The sequence below is a fragment of the Halichoerus grypus genome, chromosome 1, assembly GCF_964656455.1.
Source record: "Halichoerus grypus chromosome 1, mHalGry1.hap1.1, whole genome shotgun sequence".
In the NCBI taxonomy this organism is placed as follows: domain Eukaryota; kingdom Metazoa; phylum Chordata; class Mammalia; order Carnivora; family Phocidae; genus Halichoerus; species Halichoerus grypus.
In genome coordinates this window covers 132,963,119-132,985,849 of record NC_135712.1, presented here as the reverse complement: position 1 = coordinate 132,985,849, position 22,731 = coordinate 132,963,119, and the positions used below count along the sequence as shown (strand labels likewise).

Sequence of the window (22,731 nt, the reverse complement as noted above, 5' to 3'; positions counted from 1 at the left end):
TTTTAGTTGCTTATGCTCTTGGTGTCAAATCCAAAAAACCATCACCAAGACCAATGTCAAGGAGCCTCACTGCCTATGTTTTCTTCCAGGAGTTTCATGATTTCAGGTCTTACATTCAAGTCTTGTTGTTTTTTTAACAAACTTTTATAATATGGACTTGGCTGCACAATATCTAAAAAGAAAGCAATGTGGGGGAAACAGACTACCACCCAGCATGTGTATGAGAATCTGGGGGAAAGAAGAAAGTCGGCTGAGGTGTAACAACATCAAGGAGCAGGCTGACGGGAGCCAGATCCAGAGGGCTAGAAGCCATGAGCCTTTGTGGAGTCCCTGCAGCTGGAGGAGGGCTGTCCCCAGCTTCCTCTTTCCCCCACAGAGGGCACTGGCTTCAAGTTGGGAGGGGGTTGAGGACTGAGGAGGGCTGGAGAAGGATAGGTGGTAGGGCCTCCTTTGCCCCTCCTCTGTTGAGGAAAAGGAGACCATAATGTACTTCTGGACAATGCCAGGGACCAAAGGAAGGTGGGGGTGCTCTTGTGGCAGTGGAGATCAGTGTGACAATGGGCTGCCCACTGGGAACAATGATGGTGACAGGAGAGGTAGTGCTAGAACCTGAGCCAGAAGATGAAGTGCTGAGGGACTATTGATTGGGTGGATGAGCCACTGGAGGACAATGACATTATAATAAACTTGGTTAGAGGAGGGGAAGGGTGAGATGGGGCAGCAGTTCACACCCCTACCAGTGTCTGGATGGGCAGTGTGGTGGCATCAGGGACCTTCAGCAAACCAGAGGTCCTAGGGTAAAACTGAGGGGCCTGCAAAAGGTCAGTATGAACCAGTGCTGAGTGGTGGTCAGAGTGGTCCTGTTGACCTGCTGAGCCTGCAAAGCAGCCTGGGCCACAGCCTTGACCACATGGGAGGAGAAGAGGAGTCCAAGGGACCCAAATTCTGCCCCACAGGAATCCTGATTATCAGATGGTGGGTGCAGCATTGCTGGTACTGGGGCATAGTGTTTCAGGAGGAGGCTCTGCATGTGGTCAGCTCAGATGTGGTTGATGTTGCTCACCACAGGGCCATCCAGAACACTGCAGATCCACTTCCCTTCCTGCTGTATAGCCATGGCAGAATCAGAGTCTTAATCATATCATGTCCCATCTCTGCCGAGCCTGAGATGGAGCCACAGTGAGTTGTCCACGAGTCTTCTCAGTCCACCTAGCTCTTGGTGACGGTCATGGTGATCTGGGACTGGATGTTGTTAGTGATTGTGCTGAAATGCTTACAGATCTGGGCCATGAGGCAGGTGGCAAACCACCCAGTGATTGTCCACATCTGACTGCAGGCCTGGCTGTCTGCCCAAGAGGCAGATCATCATACCTGGAATCAATTCATGTGTGGGTTTTTCTAGATACAGTGCAGGGCGATCCTTCAGTGCCTTCACCCTGCACATGAGATAGATGATTGGGGCCAGGTTGTTCTGCACCACATTCACATTCCCTTTTTCCCTCTTCTGTGGCAGTTACAACTTTGATTTCAGTCCTCAGAAAAACTTCAGGTTTTGGAAACAAAATGTCTGCTCCTTTTCCAAATCCCACATTTCGAAAAGCATTTTTAAATCTCAGTCTCAAACTCTGCACTCCAGTACTGCTGTTGAGACATACAATTGTTTCCTAGTTCATATAATCTTGGGTTTTATACATACACATACACACACACACACACATATGCATATATACAAATATATAAATACCTGATGCCAGATTTTTCATAAATACTCTAGCTATTATAAATATTGTCTCCTCAGAGAGTTGTTTTAGCAAATTAACGCAATGTATTAAAACCAATTAAAATCAAATAATTAAATCAATTAAAATCTCCTCTGAGTTGTTTTAGAAAATCAACGCAATGTATTAAAATCAATTAAAATCAACGCAATCAAGAAAATTTCATGGGCTCACAACAACTTTTATTTTGGAATTGAACAATTATTAAATTGTATCTAACTCTGGACTACAGATTAATTATACTCAGTATTTCCTAAGGCTTCATAATTTTTTTTCAACCTTTAAAGAAAAAAGCAAGCCGGTTGCAGAGGCACGGGGGTCATGAACTCTGACCTTGCAGACAAAAACAGTAACAATCCTCCTTCCTCAGAACCCCAGGGCGCCCCCAGCCGGTCCCCATGCCCCGCCCACCACGGCGTCTCTCCTCTGGCCCATAGCCTTGCAAGCCGCCCCCCTCACCCCGGCTCCCGCCACCAGCCACCAGCCAACGCGCCTGGAAGCTCGGCCTCTTGCGCCCTGCCCTCCGTCCAGGGCTGCCCACCACAGATGCCATACCTGCTTCTAGGCCACTTTGGTGCCAAATTCCGAGTTTCTTTGATGATTTTGCTACAAATTTGGAAGGGCTGGTTCAGCAGAGTGTAGGTTGCGGCACAGCACACACAGATCGCTTGCAGGAATCTCCCCAGGTAGGCCAGCCCCTCCCGGTGCATCCAGGCAACCTCCGCGCACCCTGCGGTAGCCCGGCCTCTCGGAGCGTTCAGGTTGCGACAGACCAGCAAACAGGACAGAAGATCCAGATTATCACCGCAGTGAGCACCTCTGGATTCCGCAAGCAGCAGTTCCTCATAAGCTGGGACTGAGAAGGTGATCCTGGCTTCCCCAGAGACCTCCAATGCCAGGCAGCTCACTCTCACCACCTGGGATAACCTCATCCTTGGCAGGATCCAGATCATCAGGGACTCTGCTTCTGCGGAGGGTTTCCTGTGGAAGGCCCACATCCAGTAGCCTCAGGTGGTGTAGTACTATATGGTCTGGGGCCACAAAGCCCCTGGCTGTCACTATGGGGCGGTCAGTTCTGAAGGATGCAAAATGTATTCAAAAGGGACATTAGGAAAAATTTGACCTACAGCTGTCAGAGCAACTAAGACTGCATCATCAATTAAGCACCACCAGAACAGCTGTCAGTTTTGTTGAATGAAAAAATGCTCAGAGATGGGTATGGAAACGTAATCTACACAGTGTGAACAGAAGCCCTTTGGGGTGGGGAGAAGAAGCCTTTTGATGTGCCATGGGAGAAACCAAGCAATTGTGCTGCTTCAACTAAGAAACAGATCTTCTTGATCCAGGACACTTGTGAACATCCAGGAACCTTTGATACACGGGGATGGTATGGTTCTCTTGACCATGTATTCTAAACCTGAGACAAGCCAAGGGGCTCTGGGCATACTGGCAAATGTAGGAGCCTCCCCTGCTGATCTAAATGAATCCCTTAACAATGGTAATGCTTCGGAAGTACTGTGGGAGAACCAGTCTGCAAGTGAGATTCCTAGAGCATTTGATACCTTAGCAAAAGCACTTAATAACACAGACAGCTTCATGTCTCCAAGCCTCGCAGACAGGACAGACACTAGTGGAGGAGGCAGCATCCACGTCATCACTGGAGACCAGTCCCCACCCATCAATGAGGTCAAAGGCACCCTCCTTTTATTTATTTATTTTATTTATTTGAGAGAGAGAGAGAGAGAGAGAGAGCACATGAGAGGGGGAGGGCCAGAGGGAGAAGCAGACTCCCCGCTGAGCAGGGAGCCCGATGCGGGACTTGATCCTGGGACTCCAGGATCATGTCCTGAGCTGAAGGCAGTCGCTTAACCAACTGAGCCACCCAGGCACCCAAAGGCACCCTCCTTTTAGACACTTACATCCCATCTAGGGTCACGATGCCCAGCCCCATTCCAGAATACCTCAACAGGAGCTGCATCTGCAAGTCTACATCCCACTTGCTTTTCCTCCCCACGCAAGAGCCCAGGTCAATCTCAGCAGTTCAGACACTTGGTCAGGAATGTAACACCGGCCTCATGCTGCCCTGCTAGAATGAGCCCTTCACCCTTGGCCTGACCCAGTGTGCCCAGTGGTGAGTCTCTCCAGTATCTTAGCAGCCACCATCAACCACCTGCAGAACCTCAGCACCCAGGAAGATAAACTTGCTGGTTACTGGATAAAGCAAGTCATAGAGCACATCTGGAAGTGTCAGGACTTTCTGTTAACAGTACGGTGGAGCTGGATATAGACAGCTAGGAATATGCATACCTTAAAGCTATAGTTCTCTTTAGTCCTGATCATCCAGGTTTGACCAGCACAAACCAGATTGAAAAATTCCAAAAAAAAAGCAGAGGTGGACTTACAAGACTATGTTCAAAAACCCTACTCAGAAGACACCCACCTTCTGAGTGGCCCAGATTCTCATCTATCTGCTGGCACTGAGCTCCAACATAATAGAACTTAATTTTTTATTATTTTTTTCATTTTATTTATTTATTCATTTATTTACTGGTCTCACTGTCAATGTTTTGATAGCATAATTCCCTATATGCTCAAGATGGAGATGACAGAGTACAACGGCCAGATCACCAGAGACAGTCTCTGGTGCACACCCCACACCTGCTGAGGAGCAAAAGAATCTTCCCAGGACCATTCAGATACAAAGGCAACGAAGTAGTGGTATTTTGGTATATACAAATATTCCCAGTATGTTAGCCATTTCCTAGCTGGTTTCTTCTTATTTGTTAATCCCAGACAATAGTAACCAAAAGACTAACGAGATCCTTTCCTGCCATAAGAAATGTTTCAATGCCTTTTGATGACACAGATTTTGGAACAATCCTTTAACTTAATTTGTATTTAGAAATTCTCAAAGGGCAAAAAAACAATAACAGATTTTTATAATATCATGCTTGGACTGAGCCCCGAGGCAGACTCCCTGCTCAGCCGGGAGTCTGCTTCTCCCTCTGCCTCTCCCTCTGGCTCGTGTTTTCTTCTTTCTCTCTCTGTCAAATAAATGGATAAAATCTTAAAAAAAAAAGAAAAAACCTTAAGATAGACATTTACAAATAATTTACCATTAACATTACATTTAATGCTCAGCTTGTCACCTAACAAGTTTTATGAACAGCATTTTTAAGAACTCAAACGTAAGTAGACAGGATGATAGAATTCAAGGCAATATTCTCCCAACCTCTCCCAAAGAAGAATAAAACCACAAAGGATTACTATGTCCTTTTGCCTTGTACTTATAGTAATTTGCATTAATATGGCACATGATGGTTTTTCTCATATTCAATAAAGCAGCTAAGTGCCCATTAACAGTTGTTCCTCAAAAAGAAAAAAGATTAAAGCTTAGCAAAAATAAAATTTTCAGAGATCTGATTTAAAATTTCAAGAGGTAATGAGATAACCTGTGCTTTTATTTACTCATGTGTTAAGTGTGATATAGTCCAACATGTAGTTACTTTTTAAAAATTATTGGCACTTAAAATTATTTCTATTCAGTAAATTTCACTTACCTATGCCATTATTATTAGGCTTTTGGTGGAAATCAAAATCAGTACTACATGTTGAGTGATGAAAATACTCTAAAATTGATTGTGACAATTGTTGCAAGTATCTGTACATGTTGAAACAGGAATGTGTGTAAAATTAACACTAGAACTATTACATGCCGACTGCTTATTTTTAAAGACAAGAATTACCCATACCCACATAATGCTCTTATTTCACCTGTCAATCCTTGCTATTATGTTGCCCTTTTATTGAGGCAAAAAAAAGGGAGGGGGAGAAATACCAATTTCTAAGGATTCTTATTTTTAATTGAAAGTTTTATTGAGATAATTTTATTTTTTTTAAGATTTTCCTTATTTATTTGACAGAGAGAGAGAACGCACACAAGCAGGGAGAGTGGCAGGCAGAGGGAGAAGCAGGTCCCTGCTGAGCGGGGAGCCTGATGCGGGACTGGATCCTAGGACCCTGAGATCATGACCTGAGCTGAAGGCAGATGCATAACTGACTGAGCCACCCAGGCACCTTATTGAGATAGTTTTAGATTCACATGTAGTTCTAAGAAAAAATACAAAGATCCCTTGTACACTTTGCTTACTTTACCCTAATGGTAACATTTTATAATACTATAGTATAATATCATACCCAAGATATAGACATTGATACAATCCACCAATCTTAATAAGATTCCTGCAGTTTTACTTGTACTCATCTGCTGTGTGTGTAGGTGTGTATATGTGTGTTAAATTCTGTATTATTACCTGTGTAGGTTTATGTATCCACCACAGTCAAGATAAACCACAGGGACCTAAACATAAGAACTAAAACTATAAACTCTTAGAAGAAAACATTGGTGTAAATCTTTGTGACCTTGAATGAGGCAATGATTTCGTAGATATGACAACAAAAGCACAAACAATAGCATAAATAAATAAATAAATAAATAAATAAATAAATAAATAAATTTGGACTTTATCAAAATTAAAAATGTTTATACTTCAATGTACACCATCAAGTGAAAAGACAACCTACATAGTGAGAGGACATTTTTATAAACATATGTCTGATAAAAAGATTTTTATCTAAAATATATAGAGAACTTAAAAAACTCTTACAACTCAATAATAGAAACAAATAACCCAATTCTTTAAATGGACAAATTATCTCCATAGACATTTCTCTAAAGAAGACATATAAATGGCCAATAAACATATGGAAAAATGCTTGGTATATTGCACATCAGAGAAATGCAAATTTAAAAGTAAATGAGATACAATATCACACCCACTAGGATGGCTGGACTCAGAAAGATAATAACAAGGGTCATGAGGATGTAGATAAATCTGAACCCTCATATTCTGCTAGCAGGAATGTCAAATGGTGTGCCTGCTTCAAAAAACAGGCTGGCAGTTCCTCAAATGGGTAAATGTGAAGTTACCATTGACCCGGCAATTATACTCTTAGATATATATCCAAGAGAATAGAAACATAAGCCCACACAAAAAATTTTACACAAATGTTCATAGCAGAATTATTCATAATAGCCAAAAAGCAGGAAAGACCTAAATCCAACATATGAATGGATAAATAAACGTGAAAAATCTATACAATAGCATATTATTCAGCAATAAAAAGGAATGAAGAGTGCATATGTGCTACATCATAGGTGAATCTTGAAATTGTGATGCTAAGTGAAAGAAGCTAGTCACAAAAGACCCTATATTATATGATTCCGTTGACATGAAATATGCAAAATAAGCAAACATATAGAAACAGAAAATAGATTAGGGATTGCCTGGGGCTGAGGGAGGGGACTGGGGAGAAATAGGGAATGACTTCTAGTAGTTATCGGGGTTTCTTTTTGGAGTGATGAAAATACTCTAAAATTGATTGTGACAATTGTTGCAAGTATCTGTGAATATACTAAAAACCATTGATTTGTACATTTTAAATGGGTGAACTGTATGGTGTATAAATCATAACACAGCTCTTATTTTTTAACGGTTAGAAAAAAAATAAATCTCAAGTGTCCTTCATGTTGCACTTTTATAAGCATACTCACCTTCTTCCCAACTGTCCCTATCCCTGTTTCTACTCGGTGACAATCACTAACCTGGCTTCCATTTCTAAAATTTTGTTATTTCAAAATTGTTACATAAATGGAATCATACAGTATGTAACCTCTTGGGATTGACTTTTTCTACTCAACATCATTCTTTGGAGATTCATCGAAATTGTTGCATGTATCAACATTCCTTTTTATTTGTTACCCTTGGTATGAATGTACCACAATTTGTTTAACCATTCACCCATTGAAGGACATCTGTAATGATTCCAGATTTGGGCTGCTACAAATAAAGCTTCTATGAATATTTATGTACAAGTTTTTGTGTAAACGTAAGTTTTCATTTCTCTGGGGGAAAATGCCCAAGAGCGCAATAGCTGGATTATATGATAATCACATATTTCATTTTTTAAGAACCTACCTTTTTTCCAGAGTGGCTATATGGTTTTACATTCCCACCAGCAATGTATAAATGATCCAGTTTCTCCACATCTTTACCAGAATTTGGTGTTGTCATTATTTTTTATGTGAGTCATTCTGATAGGTGTATAGCTGAAATCTCATTGTGGTCTTAATTTGCATTTCCTTGATGGCTAATCCTATTAAACATCTTTTCATGTGCTTTTCTACCATTTGTTTATCCTCTTCAGTGAAATAAATGTCTGTGCATGTCTTTTGCTTATTTTCTAGTTAGGTTGTTTTTTACTGCTGGGTTTCAACATTCTTTATATAGTCAAGATGTAACGCTTTGTTGGATAGTGTTGTATTGTTTTCCTATGGCTGCTGTAACAGATCACCACAAAGGGGGTGCCTTAAAACAATAGAAGTGTATTCTCCCCCAGTTCTAGAGGCTAGAAGTCTAAAATCAGGGTATCGGCAGGGTATTACCTCTTGAAGAAAAGCCTTTCTTTGCCTCTTCCAGCTTCTAGTGGCTGCCAGCACGCCTAAACTTATGGTCATCTCTCTCTCTCTCTCTCTCTCTCTCTCTGCTCAATCTTCACATCTCCTTCTCCTCTGTGTGTTTACCTGGTGGCTTTGCATCACTCCACTCTCTACTTCCATCTTCACATCATCTTCCTTTCTCTGTGTATTTGTAAAATCACTGTCTGCCTTTCTCTTACAAGGATTCTTGTGATGGCATTTAGGGCCCACCTGGGTAATCAAAAATAATCTCCTTATCTCAAAATCTTTAGCTTAATTACATCTAATTAATTAGATATGATTAGGCAAGAAAATTATCCCTTTTATTGTCACATTCTATGTATTTTGAAAACATTAATTAATGAAAGTTTTTTAAAGACTTTTTATTTATTCATTTGAGAGAGAGAGTGTGTGAGTGAGAGCACGAGCGGGGGGGGGGAGGGTCAGTGGGAGAGAGAGAAGCAGACTCCCCGCTGGGCAGGGTGCCAGATGCAGGATTCAATCCCAGGACCCCGGGATCATGACCTGAGCCAAAGGTAGACACTTAACTGACTGAGCCACCCAGGTGCCCCTAATAAAAGTTTTAAAGAAAAAAAAAAAAAACCCTGTTTCCAAATAACACAAGTTCCAGGGATTGGACTTGATATTTTTAAGTACCCTTTATTCAGCCTACTACAGGTGGTTTGCAAACATTTTCTCCCAGTCAGTAACTTGTCTTTTTATCCTCTTAACAGGACCTTTCACAGAGCAAACTTTTTTTCATTTTCATGAGGTACAATTTATCAATTCTTCCTTTAATGGATCATGTTTTTGGTGTCCAGTGGTTTACCTTTTTTAAGATGGCCTACCTGAGAAGCATATAGGTGAGACCCATCTATTTCACAGCGCTGGCTGAAGAGTCATGTCTGCAATCCAAGGCAGTTATTACAGGAGTAAATGCAGGCTGAAATGGAAGTTAAAGCAAATTTATTTGTGGCCTTTTTGTATGTGAAGGCCTTGATGGCAAGAAAGCATACTAACACAGATAAAGCTATATTTTAAAAGGCAAAAGACAATTAACTAAAGGGAACTGAACCCAGCCAACCTGTCCTAGCATATAGTAGCAAAGGAGTTAGAATCAAACTGAATCTTGAGGAACAAACTAACAAAGTAATTCTAGCATAGATCATGAACCTGAGAAAAAATATAGTTATAAAAAAATTATTGCAACAATTGATGAAATTTGAATACAGACTGTAGGCTAGAAAATAGTGTATCAATGTAAAATTTTCTGATTTTGATCATTGTACTGAGATTATGGAAGAGAATATCCTTTATTCCTAGGAAAGATATGTAAGGTTTTTAGCAGTAGGAGCACTGTGTCTCCTACTTACTTTCAAATGGAATAGATCTGTTCCCAGGTAGAGATACAAAGGTAGATCACTCTCCAGAAAGGAGATTAGGACCTAATGGTTGAGAGGGTGGATAACCAAAAGAGACCAGTTGTTCTAGAATTGGTCATTTACAGCAGTGGTTCTCAGACTTGGCTGTATGTTAGAATCACCTAGAAGCTTTTAAAAATCCCTAGTGCCTAAGTTTCACTCCATCTATGTACTTACCAAATCAAGCTATCTGGGGATGGGTACTAGATAGTAATTTTAAAAGTCCCCACATGATTACAGTGTGCACCAAGTTTGAGAATCACTGTCTTAGAGTTTTGCTACTCAAAAGATGCTCCACTGACCAGCAGCATCGGCAACACCTGGGAGCTTGTTAGAAATACAGAATCTCAGGCCCAGCCTTACATCTAGTGAATCAGAATCTGCATTTTAACAACATGGCCAGGTGATTTATGTGCACATAAAGGTCTGATGAGCATCAGAATCACCTGGAGAACAAATATAGATGAGAAAGGCCCAGGCTTGTTGAGGTAGGATAAGGCCTGCACCTCTGTGTTTTTACCAAGTTCCTCAGTGAAAGAGTTTGACTGACTATCGCAATCTGTCTCTTAGGTAAGGTAAAATTTATCTTCCCTCAGTGCACATATCCATTCTCCCAGTCTGGCAAAGTTAGCCAACCACTGTCAGATGGAATAATTCACTATTTAATGTTCTGCAACTTAAGCAATTTACTAGTAAAATCTACAAGTGCCTAGAATTAACCATATTTTATTTTTATTATAACTCCATACTAAATCACGACCAAAATCTTATGCTATTAATAAACAATGCATTTCTATTTGAGCAAAATAATATTTAAAGGAAAGAATGCTGGAAAAATAGTAAATTAGAATGGTTTCCTATTGTTTCACATTGCACAGGAAGCTGATATATTTCATATGTAGCTAGACATGCTAATATAATACCACTGCCATAGGTAATCTAAGAAATAATTAGTTTGGAGCTTTACAAGTATGTGGACATCTCTTGACTATTCCAGAAACCACCTTCTAATTGTTGTACTGCCTTCACCATTGGCCTCTTTCTCAGTTATCAGCCCCCTTTTGTTCTAATACCTAGTGCCATCTTAAAGCAAAATTACCTTCTCTCAGCACATGTTGCCAGTCTAGTCTTTCAGACCTAAAAAAGACCTTGTTTATTTGAAGAAAATTGTTTTGAAAGAAATTATAAAATAACATCAAACGGAATTAAGATTTCCAAGGATAAACACAAATGTGTCAAAATAGAGTGTCAAATGTAGACACTTGAGAATATTTATATAATAGAAATGAATATTGAATAAATATGTTTCTAGTCAACATGAATAGAGTTGAGTGTGTATGATTTAGAGAGTTTTGGGGGTTTTTTTTAATGAAAGGAAAAACTGTATCAGAGTTTCAATCTCTGTTTAATTTCACTTAAAAATTGGAGTTAGAGGGTGGTGGAAAAAGGTAGCAACTGAAATTTCAGAGTTTCAGGACTTTTAATGCAATTTTAAAATAATCTTTCTGATTCTGTTGTTTTTATCCCTCCTTTGCACTAGAATAATTAGCCATACAGCTCTGTAATGGTGGTTAATTTAGGTGAGGTGGTTAATGAGGTGAGGCAGGAATATATTGTCAAGGGGAAATATAAGAAACCACTTCAAGAAACTGTGAGACTTTCAATAAATCATATAACCTCCAAAATCTATAACTAAAAGGAGATTGAACAAAACAAACTAATTTTAATTCAACTTCAACATTCTTATTATTCCTTTAATACTTATAACTTTCACTGATCTATAAGTGCTTCCTAGTTCATTACATCAACACATAACACAAAAGCAAACTTATCCATAAAATAGCATAACATTAGTGATTTGTGTTTATAACACAAAGCTTTAATGAAAATGACACATCTTGAACAGACATTTTCCACAGAAGACATACAAATAGCCAACAGACACATGAAAAAATGCTCCACATCACTTGGCATCAGGGAAATACAAAAAAAAAAAAAAGAGATACCACCTCACACCAGTCAGAATGGCTAAAATTAATAAGTCAGGAAACGACAGATGTTGGCGGGGATGAGGAGAAAGGGGAACCCTCCTACACTGTTGGTGGGAATGCAAGCTGGTACAGCCACTCTGGAAAACAGTATGGAGGTTCCTCAAAAAGTTGAAAATAGAGCTACCCTATGACCCAGCAATTGCACTACTAGGTATTTACCCCAAAGATACAAATATAGTGATCCGAAGGGGCACCTGCACCCCAGTGTTTACAGCAGCAATGTCCACAACAGCCAAATTATGGAAAGAGCCCAGATACCCAGATGTCCATGGACAGATGAATGGATACACAGACAATGGAATACTACTCAGCCATCAAAAAAAAAAAAAATGAAATCTTGCCATTTGCAACGATGTGGATGGAACTAGAGGGTATTATGCTAAGCAAGATAAGTCAATCAGAGAAAGACAATTATCATATGATCTCACTCGTATGTGGAATTTAAGAAACAAAACAGAGGATCATAGGGGAAGGGAAGGAAAAATAAAACAAGACAAAATCAGAGAGGGAGACAAACCATAAGAGACTCTTAATCATAGGAAACAAACTGAGCATTGCTGGAGGGAGGTGGGCTAACTGGGTGATGGACATTAAGGAGGGCATGTGATATAAGGAGCAGTGGGTATTATATGACTGATGAATCATTGAACTCTACCTCTGAAACTAATAATACACTATATGTTAATTAATTGAATTTTAATTTTAAAAAACCCATAGAACATATAATACCAAAGGTGAACCCTAATTTAAACTATGAACTTTGGATAATAATGACATATCAATGTAGATTCATCAGTTGTAACAAATGTACCACTCTGGGGCAGGATGTTGATAATGGGAGAGGCTGTGCATGTGTGGGGTCAAGAGGTATATAGGAACTCTGTACTTTCTGTTCAATTTTGCCATGACCCTAAAATTGCTCTGAAAGTTAAAGTTTATTAATTTAAAACAAAAAACAAAAACAAAACAAAAAAGAAAATGACACATGTCTGGGAGGTGTGTATTTCCTCCCCTATGGTATGCCTATGACATTCATAACAAATTGACAATGACATTATTTCCTGAGTACAATACTAACTCAGAATCCTTCTCAACACAAAGTTCAGACAGTCATTGCTTCATTCATTCATTCATTCATTCATGCAGCAAAGTTTTTTTTTTTTTCTGTGCCTCTTCTGGGATCCAATATAAAACAAGACAGACACAGCTCCTGTCATCATAGAGCCTACACATTTTAGGAAAGAGAGACATTGAAATAAGTAATTAAGGCATGATGTAATGTGACATGAAAGATGAAACCATTTCTGCTATACCAGGTTTAGGATTTAGACTCCTCTTAAGCTGCAAGCTTAAGAAAATATGTCATGTGGGCGCCTGGGTGGCTCAGTTGTTAAGCGTCTGCCTTCGGCTCAGGTCATGATCCCAGGGTCCTGGGATCGAGTCCCACATCGGGCTCCCTGCTCGGCAGGAAGCCTGCTTCTCCCTCTCCCACTCCCCCTGCTTGTGTTCCTGCTCTTGCTATCTCTCTGTCAAATAAATAAATAAAATCTTAAAAAAAAAAAAAGAAAAAATATGTCATGAAACTTACAGTTCCCTCTACAAGGACTTCCATTCATATTAGATATTGTAAAAGGGAGATTTGAAATGTTCATTATAGCTGTACACACTGCTACTCCAATAATATTCTATTATTAAGAGAGAAGAAGGGATATCAGGTAGCCAACAGAGTTTCTGCCTTAGTGTTTAAAAATACATTTGTTCTATAAGGCACCTGGGTGGCACAGTCAGTTAAGCGTCCAACTCTTGATTTTGGCTCAGGTCATGATCTCAGGGTCCTGAGCCCTGCCTTGGGCTCCATGTAGTAGATAAGGTCTCTTCTAATAAGGTTCAACTGCAATCTTTCATTGATGTCTTTTCCAATAAAACAAATCTCTAGGTCTTACTATATGGGACCCATTGTCTTCTTTTGGAAGTGGATCTCAGAAAACTTTTTGGATTGGTGGAAATAAGTATTTGAATATTTCATTTGTGTCTTACAATAATGAACCATATCATGATTATTTAGGACAGGATAAATAAGATGAGGTCTCATTTCAAGAGGCAGTATTGCAGGTAGGAGTTTCCATCTAAGTAGGGCTCTATATAGTGTGAGCAATCAGGTATTTAATAAGAGGTATTTCTATGGAATCCAAAGAGAAACAGGTTCACAGTTGGAGCAAATTATAAACTAGTTTATAAGTGAGTTTCTGAGTCTAAAGAGCAGTCAGTGAAGAACATTTCTAGATTTGAGCTGGAAGCACCTTTAGATGGTGAAATGAAGATGGCAGTTTCAATCTGATGGATTTCCCTGGTTTGCGGCTTTAACATCTGATGATATCAGGGTGTTCTGGTGAACTGTCTAAGCAGCCTACACAGAGATAGGTATGAAGATTGTGCATATATGATCTGTTGTGATGATACCTCTGAAGTTTTGCCTGTTTTCCTTTTTCTATTTTGTTTTGTTTAACATTCCAAGTTCTCCCTTCCATCTGTATTGATTTCAAGATTTCACACAGAAAACTCTTGGGGATTGGAACAGCAGCAATTGTATCACACTATTTTAAGAACTTCAAGTTTCAAAAACAAATTGCTTTTAAAGTTCTGACTTGAGTTAGATACAGGGACAAAAATAGCACACACTTGAAGGTTACCTGGTCTAAAATGGTGGCAATATTTTCCTTTACAGAGTAGTTTTGTGGGTATATATTTTTAAAATACTCAAAAAGCCTCAACCTCAAGCAGTAATAAACATAAACAAAAGTGATTTAACTCTTAAATATTCAGAAAAACCTCTGTCCATACAAGTGAAAGAATAAGTTAACACTTTCACATGCATGCATACAAACATACATATGGATTTGTTCATACAAGTAGCTAAAATCTGCTATTGCAGCCCTCATGTAGTTGTCCCCCTTTAGCTAGTTAGGACATGGACAAAAGGGCAGTTTTGGTTTTCAGTGATTCTAAGTCACAAGTGTAGGAGAAAAGTGAGTTTGAAGAGTTGTAGCCACATATAAGAGGACTCGAACTAGAAGAAGCAGAACTCACGGTCCAATACAGTTTACAGGTTAATAACAAAACCTCAAAGACAATGAGCAGAAACATAATCTGTAATGGGCACACTATAGTTTTCTAATGAAATGCAATTTTTCTCTCTATAGTCACCCCATTTTTACCAAAGACAATTACAGTAACTCTGATTTGTTTGTGAAATAAGTCTAGTCTCATCAGATCTGGCCTGGTTATTTACACAAGTGCAGCAAGAATAGTGATTTTATGCACATTTAAGAATATTAAATTTCAGTTAAAGTTTTGCTGATATCCAAGGGGCTTCATTGGCTCCATAAAGTCAACTTTAGTTTCTTAAAACTGTCTGGTAATAATCAATCTCAGATTAGGTTTTTAAAAGTTTCTTGAGGCTAAGATGTGTGAAAGTTCAGTGAGACCCAAAGTGAATATAAAAGTTCAAAGATAAAATCATTAAGAATTTTGAACAGAACAGAGAGCCCAGAAATAAACCCATGATAATATGGTTAATTAATCTTTGACAAAGGAGGCAAGAATATGCAATAGGAAAAAGACAGTCTCTTCAACAAATGATGTTGGGAAAACTGGACAGCCACATGCAAAAAAATGACTACTTTCTTACACCATACACAAAAATAAACTTAAAATGGATAAAAGACCTTCATGTGAAACCTGAAACCATAAAAATCCTAGGAGAGAACACAGGCAGTAATTTCTCTGACATGAGCTGTAGCAATATCTTTTTGGATATGTCTCCTAAGGCAAGGGAAACAAAAGCAAAAATAAACTATTGGGACTACATCAAAATAAAATCTTCTGCACAGCAAAGAAAACAATCAACAAAACTAAAAAACAACTTACTGAATGGGAGAAGATATTTGCAAATGATATATCTGATAAAGGGTTAGTATCCAAAACATATAAAGAAAGTATACAACTCAATACCAAAAAAAAACAAAAAAAACAAACCCAAATAACCCAATTAAAAAATGGACAGAAGACATGAACAGACATTTCTCCAAAGAATACATACACATGTCCAACAGACACATGAAAAGATGCTCACCATCACTCATCTTCAGGGAAATGCAAATCAAAACCACAATGATACAACCTGTCAGAGAGCTAAAATAAAAAATTCAAGCAACAACAAGTCTTGGCAAGGACCTGGAGAAAAACAAACCCCTGTGCACTGTTGGTGGGAATGCAAACTGGTACACCCACTGTGGAAAACAGTATGGAGAGGCGGCGTGGATGGGTGGCTCAGTCGGTTAAGCCTGAACCTTCGGCTCAGGTCGAGGTCCAGGGGTCCTGGGATCAAGCCCTGCATCGGGCTCCCTGCTCAGTGGGGAGCCTGCTTCTGCCTCTCCCTCTGCTGCTCCCCCTGCTTGTGCTTACTTCCTCTCTCTCACTTTCTGTCAAATAAATAAATAAAATCTCTAAAAAAAAAAAAAAGGAAACAGTATGGAGATTCCTCAAAAGATTAAAATTAGAACTACCATTTGATCCAGTAATTCCCCCAAAATACAAAAACACTAATTTGAAAAGATATATGCATCCCTATGTTAACTGCAGCATTATTTACAATAGCGAAATTATGGAAGTAATCCAAGTGTCCATCTATAGATGATTGGATAAAGAGATAAATACACACACACACACACACACACAATGGAATATGACTCAGCCATAAAAAAAGAATGAAATCTTGCCATTTGCATCAACATGGGTGGATCTACAGAGTATAATGCTAAGTGAAATAAGCTAGTCAGAGAAAGACAAATACCATATGATTTCAATCATACGTGGAATTTTTTTTTTTAAGATTTTATTTATTTATTTGAGAGAGAGAAAATGAGAGAGAGCACATGAGAGGGGGGAGGGTCAGAGGGAGAAGCAGACTCCCTGCCGAGCAGGGAGCCCGATGCGGGACTCGATCCAGGGACTCCAGGATCATGACCTGAGCCGAAAGCAGTCGCTTAACCAACTGAGCCACCCAGGCGCCCCTCATATGTGGAATTTAAGAAACAAACGAAAAAAGACAAAAAGAAATAAACCAAGAAACAGACTCTTAACTATAGAGAACAAACTGACAGCTGAGGGGAGGTGGGTAGGGGGTATGGGTGAAATAGGTGAAGGGGATTAAGAGCACACTTATCATGATGAACACTGAGTAATGCATAGAATTGTTGAATCACTGTATTGTCACCTGAAACTAATACAACACTGTATGTTAACTATACTGGAATTAAAATTTTTCAAAAATTGTTAAGAATTTCATGATGGCAGGGCGCCTGGGTGGCTCGGTTGTTAAGTGTCTGCCTTCAGCTCGGGTCATGATCCCAGGGTCCTGGGATCGAGCCCCGCGTCGGGCTCCCTGCTCAGCGGGAAGCCTGCTTCTCCCTCTCCCACTCCCCCTGCTTGTGTTCCCTCTCTCGCTGTATCTCTCTGTGTCAAACAAATAAAATCTTTAAAAAAAAAAAAAAAAGATTTTCATGATGGCAGGGGTGCCTGGGTGGCACAGTCTGTTAAGCGTCGACTTTTAGTTTTGGCTCAGGTCATGATCTCAGGGTCATGAGATCAAGCCCCATGTCGGGCTCTGTGCTAAGCAGTATCTGCTTGGGATTCTCTCTCCCTCTTCCTCTGCCCCTCCCCCATCTCTCTCTCTCTCTCTCAAATCTTTTTTAAAAAAAGGAATTTCAAGATAGCAACAGAGCACTAAACGAAGTATGAAGCCCTTCTGAGCACAGAGCCCCAAGTATAAAGTATGTGTGTCATGGAAGCCACTTACTGAGCATCCTGAACACGATATGGCAATGAGGCAACAAGAGACACAGATGGACACACATATTGCACGTTATCTCATTTGCTCATGTGCATGTTCCATTGTCTTATCAGACTTCACTTACAAATCACAAGCTCAAATATAAATTATTAAGCGTTTCAAGCTTTTCTCTTTTTCGCCACCATCCTGCTGTGTGTGGCTGACCCGTTTCTCGCCATGTCTTCTCACAAGACTTTCAGAATCAAGTGATTCCTGGCCAAGAAACAAAAGCAGAATCATCCCATTCTCCAGTGGATTCGGATAAAAACTGGTAATAAAATCAGGTACAACTCCAAGAGGAGGCACCGGAGAAGAACCAAGCTGGGTCTATAAGGCGTCACACATCATGAGATGACACACCTAACTGGCACCACATATTTAATTAAGCTGCATGAAGATCATGTGTTCTATCACTCTGTAAACATCCTTCCTACCTGGCCAACAGACATGTTTTATCAGGGATATGATTTTTCTCTGTTACTATGCCTCTGCACCAGTAGGTTGGTTCAGTAATAAATGTAAGACCTTTCAGGGGGAAAAAAAAAAAGAAAAGGCATTTCAAAATGGTAACAGCAGAACCTTAAACCAAGTACAAGGCCTTTCTGAGCACAGGTCACATGCTCATTAAGCCAGCCCTGTTCTCACTTTCTAATTCACACCTTCTGGCCTCAAGCAATAAAAAAAAAATTTTTTTAATTTAATTTGTGATCCTTTCTCCTATTATTTTTTTAATCTTCTCAAATGACTGTCAAATTTAATAAATATCCCAAACTGCAATTAGTTTTATCATCTTTTCAAATCAAACAAGCAAACAACTGGATCCACAATTTATATTACCTATTAATTTTTCCTATATTAAACATCTATCATAGTTGAAACCCGTTAGAGTACTTAATCATTCCAAATAAAGTTTATAAAATCACCTCCATAATAGGTAGCTGCCCTTTTGATTTTCTTCCTTTAACTAAACAAACTTAATGCTTAAGATTTTCCACTTTGGGCTCTAGCAGTACTTAGTGTTACACTCTATTCCAGACTTCTTTAGTTATAGAAAAGGAATGTACCCTTTTTGTATTCTTTCAGAACAGTGTTGAAAGGCAATATCACCTACTACATTAGGTACTTTCTTGTAAGGACTACTCTATTGCATGTACCTCAAGTTCATTTTATAAAAGTCACACATTAACTCATCATCATTGTGTGTTCCATTAGAATAAGATTTCTTAACCAGGAATTACCAGAAAGTCTTGGGGAGGGGTAAGGGGGGGTCATCAATGAAGGCCCCCATGTTTTGAGTCCCAGGATTTTTCTGAAAAGAAAACCATAGCTTTAGCAGATGTGCAAATGGGCCTATGATCCTCCACACCTCCAAAATTTTAAGAATCACCTCACTGGATTCTCTTACTTTATAAAGCTTTAATGTATGAGACTGGTCAGTATAATTTGACATCATCCAGTATTTAATCCTGTTTTCCAAAGTTCTGTTGCCTCTAGTAATTTTATAAGCAGAATTAGACACTTCGATTCTACTTTTGTGTTTTTAGGATACAATTTTTTTTTTTTTAAAGATTTTATATATTTGTCAGAGAGAGAGAGAGAAAGAGCACACCAGCAGGGGGAATGGCAAGCAGAGGGAGAAGCAGGCTCCCCACCGAGCAAGGAGCCCTTTGTAGGACTCGATCCTAGGACCCTGGGATCATGACCTGAGCCAAAGGCAGACGCTTAACTGACTGAGCCACCCAGTGTCCCTTTAGGATAGAATTAAGCATACATTTCTAGCACTTAAAAGATTTTAAGTGTTGTCAAATATATTTGGATTATATCTTAACCATAGTACTTCACACAATTCATAATTTTAAATAAAAACAAATTAAATCACATCTGAATTTCTAAGCCTAAATATATTGTGATAGTAACACTTGGCAATTGTTTCGAAATTACTGAAAAGCATGTCCTTTTCTTTAAATGAACTTAGTGTAAAAGGCAGTGAAGAGGTCCTTATAAGGAATATCTGAATCTGGTGACTTGGTCACCAGCATTCAGCAAACTTGGCAAAACCTAGAACACAGCAGTAAGTTCTATGAAAGGCCGGTGAAGCTGGAGCATAACCAGTGGAAGACAATCAATGAAGGTACTGTCACAGCAGGTGGAATCATGAACACTGATACCGCATAAAGTATGCAACATATGTCTGAAAAGGAGACATTCCAATTTTTTGCAGAGCAAAAATCTCCACTTTAATAAACTGATGACACCAGCGGAGATAAGCAGAACCCAAGTGGTGCAGTGAGGTCAGGAAACTACAGGACCCCATCAGTAAGCTAAGTGGTTCCTGAATGGAAATCCCTGCTTCTGAATGTGTTGCCCCTCTGCTAAAATTCTGGAGAGTAACAGACATGAAGATCCACAACAGAAACTGAATCCAGACCAACACAGTGGCTTTCAAAGGGTGGCAGTTATCCCAAACGTACAGTTCTGAAAAAAGCCTCCGCATATTCTTTTTTTTTTTTTTTTTTTTTTAAGAGATGGAGAGTGCAATGAGGGTGGGGTGGGGGTGGGCAGAGATAGAAGGAGAGAGAGAATCCCAAGCAGGCTCAACCCGCTCAGCATGGAGCCCGAGGCTGGGGCTCTGTCTCACAACCCTGACATGGTCAAAATCAAGAGTCCTCGGCTTAACCAACTAAGCCACCCAGGTGCCCCAAGCCTCCACATATTCTTTAGATAAGTGAGCCTAGCAAATCTTTTGGACCACCTCAACTGATTTGTACGAACTGCAGCTTCTTGGTTAAGATGCCTTGCAATGTTTGTTTTTTTTTTTCTGGCTGCAAATTTTCCACCTTGGCCAGGATGTCGTGTGGTAGACACGTGACTACGCAGTGTTGGGCCACAGTGGTGAGGCCAATGCAGGTCCACCAGGGCAGACCTATGGCGGTATGCACACCGAGTAGCAACTCCAACGCGCCCTGCACATGTGCCAAGGTGGCCAGGGCCCCTAACCGCTGCCAGGGCCACCTGAGCCAACTGCAGAGACTGACGCCACCACCCACACCAGCAGGGCAGACTGATTAATGCCGCCTGTTGAGGTTGGCGCAAGCAGCAGGCCCAAGGCCCTGAGCTGCAGTGCAGGCAGTAGCCGTGGCCACCTACCTCCAAGCCGGCACAGCATGTCTGCCCTGATCCTTTCTTCTTGATGCTTCTACACATATAAGCCACATTGCCCAGAGTAGTAAACTAATGGAAGTGACCTGGCTCGTAACACTGGGAGAACAAGTTGTTGGCTAAAAACAGATGTTCTAATCTCTTCCACTCAAGCCAAGAAGGCGTGAGGTGAGGCCTAGACAAGGATAAGGATGTGAATGTTAGTTATCTTAAAAAAAAAAAAAAAACCTTCATGATGAATTGATGCCTAAATTCAAAACAATTGCTTAGGTTTCATTTACTTATTCTTCTTTTGTCCCAGTGAATATCTACTAATAGCAAATTGCTAAATAGATGCTGAATACTTTTTTTTTTAAGATTTTATTTATTTGACAGAGAGAGCGAGAGAGCACAAGTAGGGGGAACAGTAGAGGGAGAGGGAGAAGCAGGCTCCCCGCCAAGCAGGGAGCCCATGCGGGGCTCGATCCCAGGACCCTAGGATCATGACCTGAGCCCAGGGGCAGACGCTTAACCATCTGAGCCACCCAGGTGCCCCAACAGATGCTGAATACTTAACTATAAACAGACATATATAGTTCCTAGCTTTATGCAAGTTGAATAAATAGGCAATGAATGACAAGTCACTGCTACACGGGGTACCAAAGGAAAAGTGCATGCAGGACACCAGGATGTACAAAGCAAGCTATTAAGGGGGCTTTGGGGACAGATAATTCACCTCTACAATGAGACCTGCAGCATGAATAAGACTAAGTGGGCCCAGGGGGAGGAAAGACTGCTCTTAACAAAACAGCATGGGCAGGGGCACCTGGGTGGCTCAGTGAGTTGAGCGTCTGCCTTCGGCTGGGGTCATGATCTGGAGGTCCTGGGATGGAGTCCCACGTCCGGCTCCCTGCTGGGCAGGAGCCTGCTTCTCCCTCTCCTCCCTGCTTGTGCTCTCTTGCTATCTCTGTCACTGTCTGTCTCTCTCTCAAATAAATAAAATCTTTAAAAAAAAAAAACAGCATGGGCAAAAGTAGCAAGATGAATTACAAGGAAATGAAAGAAAATTCAGAAGAGGTGAAACTAGAAACCACAGGGCTCTTTAAAGACCAAACATCTTTAGGAGTTTGAACTCCATCTTAAATGCAGTGGGGAGTCATATAAGTGCTTCATACTCAATCATATTTGCTTTGTCAAAATATCACTCTATGAAGAACATAAGGGAGTGGAGTCTGCGGTCAGAGTAGCTACTGGTACACAGTCCATAGAAAGAGATTAGGTATTTGGCTGTATGGAAAATAGTGGGGTTTGGACGTGAAAAAAATACTTAAAAGGTAGAATTGACAGGACTGGGTGACTGACAGGGCATGGAAAGGGTGAGGGAGAATAAAAAAACCAGTAAGGAAAATTTCCCAGACTTCTGGGTCAGTAGCTGTGTGGATGCCAGTGCCATTTCCCGAGGGTTAAAGAGCCAGAGGTAGCCAGACAAAGAAACTGGAGCTGAATATTTCAGATATCTGGAACTTCCCTAATATCCCGTTAATCCAAAATGTGCTAACTATTTTGGCTTTAATGGCCCTACCAGATGCCTCTGTGCAGCAGGTCGACTGCTTGAGCGGGCAAACAATCAAGGAGATTCTTCTCACAAGAGGGAGCCCACGAGTACAATCTCAAAGACGGGAAGCTGCTAGACTAAACAGGAAGCTTTTGAATGCCCTAAAATACGCACCCTTAAAGATCTCGCAGCGGCTCCACCCCTAAAAGCCAACGACTCTGATCAAAAAAGTGGCGACAGGTCACCGCGCAGACTAGTGACTCCGCCCTCCCGGGACCGGGGAGCAGTAGACGCCCGGATGTGAATGCTCGGAGTGAGTCACGTGAGGTACCCGGTAGGGCGGGACTCTGATGCGTCCTT

The 22,731-nt window shown here is 40.4% G+C and overlaps 1 long non-coding RNA gene and 4 pseudogenes across 1 annotated transcript in view; 2 read left to right on the top strand and 3 right to left on the bottom strand.

Annotated features, from left to right (window-relative positions):
* LOC118542128 (uncharacterized) overlaps nt 1-22,719 on the bottom strand; it is a 199,677-nt gene extending 176,958 nt beyond the window's left edge. Inside the window, exons 1-2 of the long non-coding RNA XR_013443569.1 lie at nt 22,546-22,719; nt 9,165-9,259 (exon numbers count right to left, since the gene is read on the bottom strand). This is a non-coding gene — a long non-coding RNA (uncharacterized LOC118542128). The remainder of the gene's footprint in view (nt 1-9,164; nt 9,260-22,545) is intronic.
* On the bottom strand, nt 267-2,101 carry LOC118542125 (transcription initiation factor TFIID subunit 6 pseudogene; annotated as a pseudogene).
* On the top strand, nt 2,100-4,443 carry LOC118542126 (nuclear receptor subfamily 2 group C member 2 pseudogene; annotated as a pseudogene).
* On the top strand, nt 17,856-18,026 carry LOC144379954 (large ribosomal subunit protein eL39 pseudogene; annotated as a pseudogene).
* LOC144378759 (cytochrome c oxidase assembly protein COX18, mitochondrial pseudogene) lies at nt 19,616-20,312 on the bottom strand (annotated as a pseudogene).
* Nucleotides 22,720-22,731: the final 12 nt, after the last annotated feature.